Source organism: Ursus maritimus, unplaced genomic scaffold (genome assembly GCF_017311325.1).
Source record: "Ursus maritimus isolate PB19 unplaced genomic scaffold, ASM1731132v1 scaffold_23, whole genome shotgun sequence".
NCBI lineage: Eukaryota > Metazoa > Chordata > Mammalia > Carnivora > Ursidae > Ursus > Ursus maritimus.
The window spans coordinates 43075273-43089211 of NW_024424786.1; the positions used below are offsets into that span (position 1 = coordinate 43075273).

At 58.4% G+C, this 13939-nt stretch overlaps 1 long non-coding RNA gene across 5 annotated transcripts in view; it reads left to right on the plus strand.

The window, feature by feature from the left end:
* The first annotated feature begins 324 nt into the window (after positions 1–324).
* Positions 325–13939, plus strand: part of LOC121104807 — a 29830-nt gene continuing 16215 nt past the window's right edge. Inside the window, exons 1-4 of one of the 5 annotated variants that reach the window (XR_005837189.1) lie at positions 325–379; positions 955–8641; positions 9195–9490; positions 10249–11204. This is a non-coding gene — a long non-coding RNA (uncharacterized LOC121104807). Of the gene's footprint in view, positions 380–954; positions 8642–9194; positions 11205–13939 lie in introns of those variants that run through there. The other 4 variants (XR_005837187.1, XR_005837188.1, XR_005837190.1 and 1 more) reach the window with 4 other exon arrangements.

A 13939-nucleotide genomic window follows, 5' to 3' on the forward strand; every position in this document is an offset into this window, starting at 1 on the left:
CGTAAGCTGCTCCTGGGCCTAGTGCTGCCCGCCTCCTGGCCAGCTGGGAGCTCAGTGGTGCTCCTTGGCATTTGACTTGGTGCCTAGCCCCTGGGTGGGGCTGGGGAGGCCCATCAGGCATCTGGCTCCTACAGGATGGGGTGGCCTTGCAGGGCCCTGGATCCCAGCTGCCTGGGAGGGGTCCACTCCTGCAGTGGATGCTCGGCCATCACCGGAGGGAAAAGGCTGTCTCATGTGGGGCTCACACCCACTCGGGCCACCTCTTTCCCTCCTGCTTCGCTGTGAATTTTCTTCATAAGTGGATCGCCGTAGGTCACCTGCAGTCCTTGTTGGGACCCGATACCACTTTTATCAGATGAGCGCGGGAGCTGTTGTTCAGGTGCGTGGATGAGGAAGGGGCTTCTGCTCTGGGGGGAGGAGGAAGGGAGGGCAAGGCAGGGGGGCGGGCGGGTGTCCTCTGACAGCAACACTCCCTCCGCCAGCTCTGAGCTGGGATCAGGGTCTGGGCTTCCTGTGCTCCTGCTCCCGGGGCTGTGATCTCTGTCCTGCTCTTTGATGAGGACGTTTAAGACAACGTTCTCAGGTTCTGGTAGTCTCCAGGAGATTCTGTTGGTGGATGGAGGCAGGTGGCCCTCACTTCCCTGCGGTGATTTTGAAAGTCCTTCCTCTGCTGGTGCAGGACAGTGGTGGTCGCCCGGAGAGCTGCGGCCGCCCCTTCCCTCCATGTGTTGTAGCAGCCCCTCTGCACCGCCCCGCCGGCCAGCGTGGAGGGCTGCCCTCCTGGGCTTTTAGGAACTCCGTGCACACATCCGGGAGATGGACCTAGGTCCCCGTGCTCAGTTGTGCACGTGTCTGATGATTCCTCAGTGGGGAGCAGGGCTGCACGGCCTCCTGGAGGTGCCTAAGTCTCTCTCTCTCCAGAGCTCCCTGGACATCTTCTCCCCGATTCCACAGGGACGTCCTGGAGGAGCCGGCGGAGGAGGAGCTGATGGAGAAGCTGAGCCATCATCCGCACCTGCAGCTGTGCAGGTGACGCCCAGGTGCGCCGTCCCGGCAAGGGCGGCAGAGGGCCATGTGGCCTCAGGACGGACGCCAGTTGTGGGAGGAGGCAGCTGCAGCCTGGAAGGAGAGACTTTCCCTTGGACGGATGGATGGACGGACAGACGGAACGAACTACTCCACCCGCCTGAGGCTGGGGCAGAGAGCCCTGGGTCGCCGCCGAGCCGAACCACCAACTACCACCAGCTTTTCTTTGCGCCACGTCAGAGCGGGCCACCTATGCTTTGCGTGGCACATGCCACTGTCCTGTAAGCTGCTTCGGTGAGACTTTGGCTTCTCTAAATACTGGAAGAGTGTCACTCCACAGGGGTGTTTATGACTGTCTGAGATGCAGGAAGCAGCGGCCTTCCTTTTGGGCCCTGTGATTTCCATGGTGCCTTCACTGCTGGTGGCCTTCAGGGACCAGAGGCCCGCCCGGGGCCTGCACAGGCCAACTGGCAGCTTTCCAGGGTTTGAATAGGGATGCTTATGGTTTTACATGAGGGGAGTCTTAACTGTTTTATTATTTTATGGCTCACGTGAGTGTGATTGGGTGTATTTCTTTATGGGTCAGAATGCCAATAATATTTATCCTGAAGTCTTGCAAAGAATGGGGTCATCATTCTTACTGGGGCACAACTCCAGTCCTTCTCTGGAACAGTGTGGCCAGGTAAGGTTGTTCAGGTTGTGCACTACAAACCTGGCTGCAAAGGTGTGTCAAGCCACTGGACGTCTCCCTAAGGTGAGGGGTATCTTTTTCTAATTTGCATAAAGGCTCATATGCGCTGGTGGTGGCTCTCCTTTACATATCCGCGGGTCTGTCTTCTAGGTCGGGGAGGAGGGAAAGCGAATAATGTGCAGCTGGCCACATTGCCGCTTGAGCCACGGTGGGTCCAGATTAACAAACGGTTTTCTCATTTCGAGGGCCGACTCGAGTGATGGGTGGGAGCTCCTGGAGGTCTCTGTTGAGAAGGACTGGAAGCGTAATGGACAGTAATGCTGGGATAGGTTAGCAGTGTCTGCTGTGGGTACTGATTTGGTGGGGGTGGGGGGAAACGAGAGCATGGGTGCTGACTCCACTGCAGGAAGTGATCACCTGGGAAGTGATCGCCTCTGTTTTCCCAGCTTGTCTGGGAAGTGGGATTAGAGGAAAGTAACTAGAAAAAGGAACTTCTAAAATGTCAAGAAACCCCAGTGCTCAGGGTTATGTTTCATGTACCCACAAACATTGTAGTTTCTGATCTTGGAGTTTGCCTGCGATCCTGGGCATTGACATGCTACCCTTCAGGTTTGGGGCATCTTTGGGTGTACTGAGGACACTCCCTGACCTGTTGCCTCTGCGGGCTCCTTAGAATCTGGGCAGGCTGGTTTTGGGCGGGGAGCACCTCGTGGAGCAGTGGGTTAGAAGTCTGCACCCAGCTTGCCTTGGCAGAGCCCTGCTCGCCCCAGGGACAGGGGTGAGCCCCCTGCCCCCGTCAGCTGCTGTGTACCCCCACTTGTACCACCACCCCCCTCAGCCTCTGTCCCCAAGGTCCGAGCGCCATCTGGTGGCAGGATCGGATTCACTTTCAATGCACGCTGGACCCCATGACCCTCAGGGAGCGCTCACTGCTTTTCCCAGGCCCTGGAGGTGGGGAGTCTGGCCTCACACTCTGGGTTCAGGCTCGGCCACCTGCAGTGAGCCTCGTTCCAGTGGGCACTTGCCAGGTGGAGTATCATTTTCTGCCCTGCCTTGTGTAGGTCCCTGAAGTCTTCTGCCTTCCTGTTTCCTGGCTTGTGTGCAGAGAAGCCCCCTCTGATGCTTACCGTCACATGGCACAGAGTTCTGGAGAACCCACGTTGGACTCTGGCAGACCGTGCTGTTCAGAGGCTGGCTCTGCCCTTAGGATGGGTAACCAAAGCTGGGGCCATTGAGCTGGTGTCTTCGGACCACAAGCTGGTGTTTCTTGGATGCTCTGGGGGGCGCTGACTATCCCCTCTGTCAGTTTCAAATGGTATCGGTTTCCAAGCCTTTGTCCCTGGGCTGAATTCACAGTTGAGCTGGGGCTCAGGTTTTGATTAAGGGGAGCAGGGCTGGTGGGGGTCTCCTGGTGTGCAGTGCTCCTGGTGCCCCCATCCTGTCCCCCTCCCCCCCCATCCTGTCCCCAGCCGGATGCTGCACTGGGTGAGACCCATTTGAGAAAGAACATGTGCTCACATCTCTTAGATAAACCCTTGCAGCTCTGGTGGGGGTCATGCTGTTTTCTGTGGCTGTGGGGGCTCTGGCCACCCCTCCGCACTCTGGCTGGGCATGATATGTGCAGGGGGCTCAGCCCCGCTGGACCCTGGAGTCACCCAGGGCTGTGCAGGAGTCTGGGACACCTGGAGTGGTATCGCTACCCCCCGGGCAGGTGGGAGGAGGCAGGAGCAGGAGGCTGCTGTGCCCTGTCCTGGCTTGGGTCAGGCTCTGAGGAGGGGTGTGTGTCCACAGGCTGGGGAGCCCTGGGCCGGGTGGCAGCAAGAAGCTGAATGGAGGCAGCTGTCCTGGTGGAGGGGGCAGGCTCAGGGGAAGAAGGGAAGGGGCCGTGGGTGGGATAGGGTGGCGTGGGTGCCTGTGGGCTCGGAGCTGCCCACGCCAAATAGCAGGGCCTTGGCTCCTAGTCTTTGATGGCCCTGGAGTGTGGGCGAGGCAGCGACTTGGGTGGGCACCCAAGCCCCAGCCTACCTGGGAGGCCTGAGTCCTGTCCAGCTAGCACTTGCAGCCTCCACGCTGTGGGGGAGGGGGGTCTCACTTCCCCCCTGCCCAGCTCGGCCATCAGCTGCCCTGGGCCTCTGAAGGGGAGCTCCTCCCGGGTCCTTCATTGACCAGGAGGGGCTGCAAATGGGCAGGGGCTGCCTCCTTTCCCATTGAGCTTCCCCGTGGAGGCCCTGCCCACACTGGGGAGCCCCTGGAAGGACACAGTTGCCATTTCTGGGGCTGGGGGGTGGGGAGGTCATGAATTGGCCCATGTTTAACAACAGCACGGAAGCAGCTGCATACTTAGGGAAAAGTTGCAAGTAGAGCTTTCTTCCGGAATCAGTGGAGGGGAAGCTGTGGTTCCGGTGCCCTTCACCGTCAGTGCTTTGGGGGGCCTGCAACAGAAGGCACACTGGGCCGGGGTCACCACGGGTTCCTGCTGGCTGGTGCTCACTGCGTTCACGGCGTTCTGAGCCTCCAGTTTGGTCCCCCGGCCCCCCCGGGTCGCCTGTAATCTTCCCGGACGGGTGACCTCAGCACTCCCGAAGGTCAGTGAGTGATTGTGTAGGAAGGTCCCCGGGTTGGGTTTATGCGAGGTGTCCTCATGAGCTTGAGTCTGCGGTGTTTGTAGGAATATTCCAGAAGCGCATCCCGGCGGGTGGTGTGCAATTTCCGTTTGCCCCATGGCTGGTGCCTACCCTGTCCCTTGGTGGGGCGGTGGCGGCTGGGCTGCCCAGCGGGAAGTTGCTCCTTCTCCCTTTGTGGTGAAGGGGGTGGTTTGAAGCTCTGTGAGCTTCTGCCTCGCCAAACTTCCTTCAGTTTCTTCTCCCTCCCACACTCGTGTGCGCGCACCATGCTTCCTTCCAGTCGGTGGGTTACGTGTCGGCTGTTGCTGTATTTCATTTCATGCTCAAGTTCTCCTTTGGCCAGCGGGAACCGCTTCATCTAGCTTGTGTGTCCATTTCCTAGGTACCGGCCATCTTTTGAATGCTTCTTTGCTTTCTGCGTAAAAAGATGTTCCGGGCTCACGTTGCACTTTCTCTGCCCCAGCCCTGGAAGCAGCCGTTGCTCCAAGGGCCCCTGCTCCTTTAGCAAGAATAGCATCTAGGAACCAAGATGTAGGTGTGCGGTGTGCCTGCTGCAGCTGGGGTATCGGTGTGCCCCGGCTCTCTTGGAGGATAGAGCTAGGGAGCCTGTGCATGCATCTCTCTGTCTGTCCATCCATCTGTTAGTTCATCCATCCAGCCGTCTGCCCTTCTGTCTTTTGGGCCATCTATCATTTGTCCATCCATCTATCCATCTGTCCATTGTGTGTCTGTCCATCTGTCCATCTATCCGTTCATCTGTCCGTCGATCTGTCCATCCATTCATCCATCCGTCCATCCATCCATCCATTGGTCCATCCATCCATCCATCCATCCAATCCATTGACAACCATGAGATCACACTAGTACCTCCATTTTCAAACCAACACCACGGGGCACATCTGGTTTTCTCTCTGTGTGGTTGTAACCCTTTTTTTCTGAGTGGCTCCCGTTCTCCTTCATCTGTGCACTCACTTGGTTAGTTCTGTAAATACTCATCTCCCATTGCTGCTGCCACTCCCCACAGAGAGGCCCTTCTCACCCCGCGTGGGTGCCCTTTGGATGCCCTCCAACCACAAACCTCCAGGAAAGAGCTTTCCAGATGGAGAGATGGTACTGTCAGTCCCTTTAAAATTAGGAATAGCGAAATTACAACCTGGCCAGCTCATTAAAACCAAATAAATAAGTTAAAAAAATAAACATTAGAAGAAATATTTCTCTTTATTCACAAATAACATGATTGTCCATATAGAAAGGCTAAAATTATTGAATAGTGAGAATTCAGCAAAATGGCTTGCTGTAAGATTAATACACTGAAATCAATCACTTTTCTAAACATTAGCAATAAACTGATAAGTTTCTTTTAAAAGATACCAAAAAAAGTACTATTTACATGATAGTAAAATTTTCAAGGCCCTTAAAGATACATTGAACAAGAGATGTTCGAGCCCGATATACAGAAAACTATAAAATGTCATTAATGTCCAGGACTGTGGACTCGAGGGGAGCATGCTGGGTATCCAGTTACCGCATGGTGGCCTCGGACACTCCGCGCTTACCTGCTCGTGGCTCTGCAGCCCCGGCCTCGCGGGCCCTCTTCATGGCCGGGCTGGGGCTGTGCTCCACCTGGGTTCTCTGGGAAGAGCCCTCGCCTACGCTCATTCAGGTCATCAGCCGAATTCCAAGGCGAAAGGGCTGAGGCTGTAGGTAATAGTCCTTGATGTGACCCCATTTCCTCATTGGCTGTCCACGGAGGGTGCCTCTTAGGAACTGGAGGCTGCCTGCGTTCTCTGCCACATGGCCCCTAGTCCTCAGTCAGCAACAGAGGACCTGCTGCGAATCCAATCCCTCACCCTTCGCGCCTCTTCTCCAGAAAGAGCCGTGACCCTTTACAGACTCACCTGATTAGGTCAGGCCCACCGGGATAATCTCCCTTTCTTGAAATCAGCTGTGTCGAAATCGGCACCAACCCCAGGAGTGACTGTGGCATCATAGTCGTGGGTCCACCCACGCCCAGCGGGAGGAGCCTATAGAAGGGTGAGGGTCACTTGGGGTCATCTCAGAATTCTGCCTACTATGATTGTTCTGTTCATGGCCAGAAAGAGTTAATATTGTTAACATGTCCGTCTTCCCCCAATCAATCCATGGATCTGTTAAAAATCTAAACATAATGCAGATCTTTTCAACAACGTTTGATCAGCTGATTGAAAAATTTACATGAAACCTAACATGCAAAAATAGCCGTGTCACTTCTATGGGACAATTTGGTTGAGGACCTCGTTCTGTCAGCGTTCTAGACTCACTGAAGCTACGGTGACCAGGACAGCCTGACTCTGGTGCCGGGGCCAATGGAGGGATGGAATGAAGAGCCCAGAAATGCCAGCAGCGAGGGGCTGGGGCATCTGGGAGGCCCCATACGCCCCCCGGTCCAGAGTGGCCTCGGTCAGCATCTGCGTGGGCTTTCCGCTGGGCTGGCAGGTGCAGAGGTGCGATGGCCGTGGCCCAGCCGGCTGAGCCGGCAGCTGGATGGGGTCCAGGACCTGGGCTGGGTCTGTCGCCGGGACCTGGGAGTGGGCTCTTAGCAAGCGGTTTGGGGCCTTTCATGTGGTCTCATCCGCTCAGCACAGCAGGGAGGAATCTTGTCTTTCACCAAAACAGCCAGGTTTTGGTTTTCTGCCTCAGAGATAATTGGTGGTTCCTATTATTAAAAGGTTAGAACAATTCATTGTTTTTTTTGTTTTGTTTTGTTTTGTTTTTTGAAGGAAAGTGGAAGGCAGGCACACTGTGCTGCTCTTAAAAATTTAAGAAGGGGGCGTGGGGCTCGACAATGCCCCTCACATCAAAGGGGCCAGCAAACGCCCCGGGCAGGCTGCAGGCAGCCCACCCCAGCCCACCGGTCACAGCAGAGCCCAGCCATTCTGGTAACACAATTGGAGCCGCACCAGGGCGGCGGGCCCACACCTGCAGGGACCTGGGCGGCCCGGTTGCTGCCCTGGGTTTGACAGCAGTTGGCTAATCCGCATCTGGGCCCCGGCGACACCTGTCGCCAGGTGAGCCAGACCTACCTTGCCCGCCTCCCTGGCCTTCCCTTTTTCCTCTCAGCTAATGGGCAGGTGGATGGGGCCCACTAAGACCGGACTCCGTGGTGGAGGAGACCATCCCGGAGCGGGAGGCACGGGGCCAGCGGCTCTCAGGCTCCTCCAGAGGAGGCTCGCCCGAACAGAGCTGTGGGCTGCAGCCTAGGCGGTCTGATTTGGGTGACCTGGAGTCAGGGGGCTAGGAGCCTGCATTTCTAATAATTTCCGAGGGGATGCTGCCGCGGGTCCAGAGACCAGGGTTCGAGAACAGCTGGCTCGGGCAGAGTGAGGTTTCTCCCTCCTCGTCTGCTTGCTCTCCGCATTGTTGCTGTTGGTGGATTGTAAAACAATGCTTAGTGGACGCAATTACAGAAAGGACCCCTTTCTGAGTGGACCCCTCCGGCTTCTCTCCAGGCGGGCAGAGTCCAGGCAGCACATTGTCTCCCTGCCATCCCACCCCCTTTTCTGTTGCCTGGATTCTGGGTCTGTGTGCAAACCGCACACCTGGACATGGAGAACCTGGCTGCGTCCCAAGCCAGACAAGAGCCCTGCCCAGGCTTGGGGGAGTGGGTGCGGCGGGCAGGGACACCAACAAGGGCCCTGGTTCTGCCTCCGTGGGGGTCCTGCCACCCTCCCGCAGCAACGTGACCGTACGCTCGCTCTCCTTGCTGTTCCCTCGCCCTGTGGGGCAGTGGGTGTTTTTGTTCCTTCCTCTGTCCCCAGGGCCTGTGCTGCTTGTGTGTGGCTGGTGCTTGGTGAGGATCTGTGAGGGAGAGAATCTGTAGTGATTGCTGCCATTGGACTCCAGGAAATACAGATGTCATCTTGCCTCAGACACTCGCATTCCCTCTAGAAATATGCACCACGGGCTGTGATCCACCAGGCACGCACGTAAAATGGGATGAAAACAGAAAAGGCGGGGGCCAGGAGCAGGAGGAAGAGGCTGCACATACGCCCGAGGAGGACCTGCTCCTGCTGCAGGCCAGCGTGGAGCTCCCCGGCAGCCTTTGGGAAAAGGGGAACAGGTTTCTCTGCCAGAGGAGGCCGCAGGCTGCTGGTTGGTGGGAGGCCAGGCTGGGGTGGAGGCGAGCAGCCTGCGACCCACAGCCTTGCTGTTGTCATCTTGTTTCCAGGTCTCGTTGAAGGGGCCCCACGAGGGGAAGGATGTGAAAGCAGAGAACACGTAAAGGGACTGTTGAGAGGCCAAAGCAGCAGTGATAATTAAGGTGATGAAGAGCCACCATTTGAGTGCCAGCTCTCCGTGTGCTTTTCTGAGCACTTTATGAGGCACGGTGATGGCTTGTTTCATCCCGTGGAGTCATGGGCTAGGGTGGCACTGATGGAGGGGGAGGGACGTGAGCACCGCGTGCCTAAGACAAGTATTTGTAGGGCTAGCACCGCAGCATCAGACCGTCCTTCCCTGCACGCGGGAGGGTCCCAACAGTCCCCACGGGATGTGGGAGGTGACAGGTATGACCAGGGTGCCTCGGGGGCAGGGGGGGGACCATCCAAAGAGGCTGCGGCCACCCAATCTGGGCCCCACCTGCTGCACGCCGTGACCTCGATGTGCAGTTAGCCTTCCCTAGCACCTGCTCCCTTGACTGGAAAGGAAGTGGGGGGCTGCTGCCATGAATGATGACACCGAGGAAGCTGATGTGCTGACCCCGGTGGGCTTTCGAACTTCAGACCTGTGGTTCAATCTCGGAGCTCCTTGTAGGTGGGGAAACTGAGGCACAAGATGATGATATATATATATATATGTATATTTTTTTCTTTTAGGATCCTGTGCTGACAGGCGGCACGGCAGACAGTGCACCAAAGTCTGTTATGAGGGCAGGTCCCCTCGGCCCCAGGGAGCCCCGTGCCAGACTTGACGGAACCTCGGTTTTTATCTGATGAGTGCCGACACGCAGCTGCTCAGCACGCGGGCCCGCGGTCGGTGCAGGCGCCCCGCGGCAGCCCGGCTTTCACGGGGGCCCCGATTCAGAACATGGAAGCACAGTCTGCTCCGCTGGTTGGTCTGGAGGTCCTCATCGGTGTCCCGCCGCTCCCATGCAGGGATGGAAGGAAGCTGGGTGAGGACCAAGGGCCTTGGGTTGAGGTCGGGGGTGGTGTGACCAATGGTGTGCAGAACCGAGTGGGGAGGGAGGAGGCGGGTGGTCACAGCAAAGGCTGGCGGCCCCGCGGGGCCCTGGTGGCCACTCAGGGTTGCAGTCACGCCTTCCCCCTCCCTGTGCCTCTTGCTTCCTGTCTGGCCCACCAAGAGCCGGCCCCCACAGCAGGACCCTGGGGAGAGGAGATTTGGGACAAAGGGGGCAGTTTCCTAGGAGGGGACCATGGTCAGAGCCTACTCTGGGATTCTGTCTGGCCGCTCGTCTGCTGGGTCCCTCCCACTGGCCAGCACCTCCAGCGACAGGGACTGTGCCTGTCCGTGGGTATGACACTTGCTGCTGGAGACCTTGGACAGGTCTCTACACAGCTCCATCACCGTGTCCTCTCTCTGTCCCCTCATGACCCGCCTCCGGCCCCGGGAAGCCTCCGGTGTTCCTTGCCCCATGGACTGCAGGCTGGGGTTGCTGCCCTGCTGCCCTGGCGTCGGTCACTGTCCCCAGCAGCCCTCAAGTTGACCCCGAGCCTGGCACGGCATGTGGTGTTGGCAGCTGGGGGGTGCACCTCAGTGGCAAAAGCCCTACCCCTTCCCCTCTGGGCACTTTCGCTCTCCTGGGAGCAAGAGGGCTTCTGAGCCGGGGAGCTGGTGTTTATCCATTTCTTTGGTCACTTCTGTTCACGCCAGAAGGGCTCCGTCTCGGGATGTCATGCCTCTTGTGTTCAGGTGGAAGGTCGTGGATCGTATCCCGCTGCGGTGTGTTTGCCTAGAAGCAAACCCAGCGCCGCTTGCGCCTGTCGACCTATCCTCTTGATGGTGCCGGCGTGGGTGGCTGGTCCCTCTGGGTTGCAGTATTTCAGACTCTCGTGCGCAGAACTTCTACACGGAGAAAGATGTTTAAGGACGGACAGGACGTCTACTGTGCGCCCCCATGTCCAGGCAGGAGGTGGACTGTGGAAAAAGTTGACACGAGCAGCCTTAAAATAAACTGGAAAGTTCTTGATTGGACAGTCGGTTGGCATTTGTAGCCCTCGTGGTGCCAGGGGGCCTCGGGCAGCTGCCAAATCTGTCGCCCCTTCTTAGGAAAAGGTCTTCGAGCCGTAACCTAAAACACGTGGAAGTACAAGGGGAATAATTGTATCGAAAAACTGCTAACACAATATTAATAAATCCAAACGTGGGACAGAGGAGATCCACAACCTGCCCTGAGGTCAAAACAGCATTTTGGGATGTGGACACGGGCGGCCACGTGATAGGAGGGTAGCTGTGATTTATGCTGGGGAAGGGCAGGAGCTCTCACTGACCCCTGGTTCGTGGCTGGTCCGTGCTGTGGTTTGGTTTTCCCACCCAAGTCCCCAGCTCTCCGGAACCACGGAGGTCCCTGTTGATTTCCTGCTGGGACTCCCCTCCCCCCTTCCCCCAGTTATGGTGGCACAAGAACTTCTGATTTCAGCCAAGGCTGGGGTGGCGACCCCAACCCCCTGGCCAGGAAGCCTCCCTGGTGCCCCCATCTGAATGAACCCCCTCCTGCTCCCACCACGTTTTCTATCTGTTCCAGCATTGACCCCACCCATGTCACAAGTGCCTGGGGGCCTGTGAGCCCCCAGGGTCCTGGAGGGTCTCAAGCCTCCTGCATCCCAAATAAATGAAATAAATCCCAACGGATGTGACACCTGAGCCAACCCAAACTGAGGCCGTAGTGTGCATGGATCTGTGAGTCAAGAAGGAACGTTTTGTGGTTTCATTTCAGTGGCTCCCAGATGTGGGCTGTATCAGAACCCCTGGGGGACTTGTGGAACCCAGATCGCTGGGCTCCACTGGAGGCCAGCCTGGGAATGTGCATTCGTAGGGTGATGCTCACACTGCTGGCCAGGGGCAGGTGCTCACTGGGGGTGCCCCCTCCTGGAACCACTGTAGGGGGATCAGTGGAAGCCAACCCAAAGTCCAAGTCCTAGCCCCCCGTACCTGCGAATGTGAGCTTACGTGGAAAGAGGGTTTGGCAGGTGTAATTATGTTAAGGATCTTGAGATGAGATCCTACCCTCTTTGGAGTGGGCTCTAGATGGAATGACAGGTGTCCGTGTAAGGAGAGAATATGTGGGAGGGACCACGGAGTGACCACGAAGGCAGTGGTGGGAGGGATGGGGTCACAAGCCCAGGGACGCCTGGAGGCTGCAGGTGCTGGGGCAGGAGGAACCCTGCCCCAGAGCTTCCAGAAAGAGCGCCATGCCCATACCTTGATTTCTGACCTCTGGCCAGAAGTGGGAGGGAATCCGTTTGTTGTTTGTGATCATTTGTCACAGCAGCCCCAGGACACTTGCACAGCCCCTGACAAGTGCCAATTAGTGGTGCTCTTGTTTTTGCTGAGCTCCACGAGGCCTCAGATGATGAGCTCCAGACCCGTCCCAGGGGACTAGTGCTCAAGGGAAGAAGCAAGGTGGGTGACGTCCTGCGCCTGCTTCTCGCTCTTCTCCCGGAGGTGCCCCACAGCAGCTTCGAGAACGCAGGTAGGCCCACACTGCCCGGGTCCGGGGCTCTCGTTAGGGCTGCAGTCCAGGGAGCCAGAGAGGGCATCTCCTTGGGCTTGTTTGGAACTGGAGGCTCCAAGGCGAGGTCTGGCTGGGGAGGCCGCTGCGCAGGGGCTGTGCTGTGGTGACTTTCCTCGGGGCCATAGCACAAACCTAACAGCCTGCTCTGGGCCCAAATGGGGGGGTGTCTGTGGGGAGGCATGTGACCACATGGTGGGGGGTGATCCAGCCACCCAAGGGGCTGCCAGCCGTCCTGGTGTGGCCCCGTAAGCCAAAGTGGCCGAGGGCTCCAAGGAGGCCCCCGACTGGCTGACAAGTGTGCTAGTCGACAGCCGAGAGGGCTTGGAGGTCACAGGGCTTGGGCCCAGCTCCGCAGAAACTGGCTCTGTGGTGGCCCCTTCTCTCCTCGGCCCTTAGTGTCGTTAGTATGAGCTGGGGTGGCTGTGGCCTCAAGGGGCTGTGGGACTCAGAGAGGTTGGGGCAAGGAGATGGCCTCACGCCACGCCTGGCATTTCCCCCTGATGCCGCTGGTGCACAGGGAGGAGCCGGAGCTACGGACAAGCTCCCTGGCATTGCTGTGGCCTGTGAGCTGCTCTCTGCACCTCCCTTTGGCTCCCGCCAGGCCAGTCTCCCTCCCCACTGGGTGCCGGGCCCTGATGCTCCCCTTGTTTCTGGGGGTGAGGTGGGCGCCTTCTGAGGAAGCCCCGGAGCAGCACCCCCTCATGCCCCCTGGAGGAGGTGCTCACAGAGAAGCAGCACAGTGCAGACCCAGCACCTGAGGATGGGCTTCGATGCCGCAGCTGGGGAAGGGCTTCCTGTTGTCCTGGCTGGCCACCTTGTCAGTCCCCTGGACACCTGCAGGCCAGCTTCGGTGACAGGAAATGTGGGTTCTTCATGCTGCCCCTGATGGCAGGGCGCTGGGGCCCCCAGAGGTGATCTGCATACAGGTGAGGGCCTAAGACTGAGGTGGGTGCCCAGAGGCAGGGCCAGGTAGGACGCACACACCTGGAGGGAGGCTGCCAGGCACATGTGCAGTACCAGGAATGGCCAGCGGGGGGCAGCAGAGCTCCAGCAGCAGGTGTACCCTCAGGCCGACCCTCCCTCCCTAACTCCAACCCCAGGCCAGGGGCGGGGGACAGGGACAGTTACCCCTGTCTGGAACTTCCTTCCCTCCCTTCTCTGCAAAGGTGTGTCCTCCTCCCACAGACTTCCTCGACTCCCAGGCCCGTGCTGGGGACGTCCTCTGGCTGCCCCAGCCTCGTCTGCCTCCGTCAGGGTGCTCTCTTCACTATTTTAAGTGGCCCAAGGGACGTGTGGGACCTGTGTGCCCACAGTGTCCTGGGCCTGCTGAGTCCGCACAGATGTTTGCTGAACGTTTCTGGTGCGGAGGGCAACCTGGCCCGCTGGAGGGTGGGCGGGCGGTTGGCAGCGTTAGTGCGGTGGGCCAGGTCCCCTTGGAGCCAGTGGACCCTCGGGGGGCAGGGCGCTGGCTCGGCGCTCTCCGGAGGAGGGGACCCCTCTGGCTGGGTCTGGAGGGGTTGCAGTGCTGGTGCTGCCCGCTAACCACCACGGAGGCAGCTTGGAATCCCTTCTTCCCGGGTGGGGAGACTTCTGTGACCCTTCTCGTGCCCACATCTGATGTCCCCAGAGGGAATCTGGGTTCTGGGGGGGGTGGGTGGCGTGGGTCTCTCCTGGGTCATCTGTTGTGGCTCAGAAGACCTCGCACTTCTGTGGACACTCTGTTCACGTGGTCCTGTTTGTCTAGAAGTCTGCCTCTCAGTGGGCGTCCCCCCACCCCACATCTCTTTAGCATGACCCCTCGCCACAGCTCCTTGAGCATGTGCCCCAGGGCCTTTGCACATGTCACCACCCCCATCCTGACAGGCCGTC